The sequence below is a fragment of the Silene latifolia genome, chromosome 7, assembly GCF_048544455.1.
Source record: "Silene latifolia isolate original U9 population chromosome 7, ASM4854445v1, whole genome shotgun sequence".
Classification (NCBI taxonomy): Eukaryota; Viridiplantae; Streptophyta; class Magnoliopsida; order Caryophyllales; family Caryophyllaceae; genus Silene; species Silene latifolia.
Window position 1 is genome coordinate 60,344,397 of NC_133532.1, and position 1,371 is coordinate 60,345,767.

The window sequence follows — 1,371 nt, forward strand, 5'->3', positions numbered from 1 at the left end:
TGATCGTGAAATTGAAAGAACTTTGACAACCAATAGAAGACTTGCTAGGAGAAATTTGAGAGGTATTAGTGAGGTTGTAGATATTCAACCAACTATTGAGTTCATCAACCTTTTTGCAAGAGAAGGTGAGGAGAACCCAACACAAAATACAACACAAAATCAACCCACAATGCCTAAGTTTTCATCACATTCCGTACCCACCGAGGAGAACCTACCCAATGGTACTCCCACACCACAACATTTAACCGGAAATTTTATTGCCAAATCCGCATTTATCCAATTAGTCGAAAGGAGCCAATTTAGGGGGATGCATAGTGAAGACCCTTATTCTCATATGGAGACCTTTTGTGACTATTGTGATGCGATTTCTCAAACCGGTGTAACTCAAGACCAAATTCGATGGGTCTTATTTCCTTTTTCTCTAATTGGCACCGCGAAACAATGGTTGAAGGGCCTTGATAAGGCCACTCTCGGAATTGATTCTTGGAAGAAGTTGGCTCTAGCTTTCTACAAAAAATTCTACCCACCGGAAAAGACTAACATGCTAAGAGCTCAAATTACGGGTTTTAAGCAAAGGGATGAAGAATCTTTGTATGAAGCTTGGGAGCGGTTCAAGGGAATTTGTCGCTCATGTCCTCATCATGGACTTAGCGAGTGGTTCTTGGTACAACAATTTTGGAACGGTCTATATGAAGATTCAAGGAACATTCTCAACATGGGATCAAATGGAATGTTCACCGAAGATGATGACAATCAAACTTGGAACAAAATTGAGGAAATGGCGGTCCATAACTCACAATATAGTAGACCTCGCAAGGCTACTAGAGGAGGAAATCATGAAGTGGACTCCGTTACTCAATTGGGTGCTCAACTTAGTGCTCACATTTATACCATCAATTTGAAATTTGAAAAAGCTATGGCTAGACTTGAAGAAGCCTCAAAATCACCAAAGCATCATGTTAATGCCATGACGGCATCTTCATCAATCCCAAGTGGGATATGTGAGAATTGTGGAACTTTGGGACATGACCAAAGTGAATGTAGGGGAACAAATGAACAAGTGAATGCTTTCCAAGCATACAAGAGTGGTACCCCTTATTCCAACTATTACAATGAAAACACCAAATTCCATCCAAATCTCTCATACAAAAGCCAAAATGTTCAAAACCCTCAAATAACATACACCCCACCTCCCATGAGAAACCAAAATCAAAGACCCTTTTACAACAAAAACCAAGGTTACCAAAATCAATCTCCATACAATCAACAAAATGACCAAGGTTTTGATGTTCAAAAAGCGGTCCTCCAAATGCAAAAGAATCAACAAGAATTTTTCACTCAAATGCAAAAAGATAGTCAAGCAAAGGAAAC

At 39.6% G+C, this 1,371-nt stretch overlaps 1 non-coding gene across 1 annotated transcript; it reads right to left on the reverse strand.

Moving 5' to 3' along the window:
• Positions 1-541: 541 nt before the first annotated feature.
• Positions 542-648, reverse strand: LOC141593369 (small nucleolar RNA R71). Its single transcript, XR_012521458.1, has one exon. It is a non-coding gene; the product is annotated as a small nucleolar RNA R71 (small nucleolar RNA).
• Between the last annotated feature and the right edge of the window lie 723 nt (positions 649-1,371).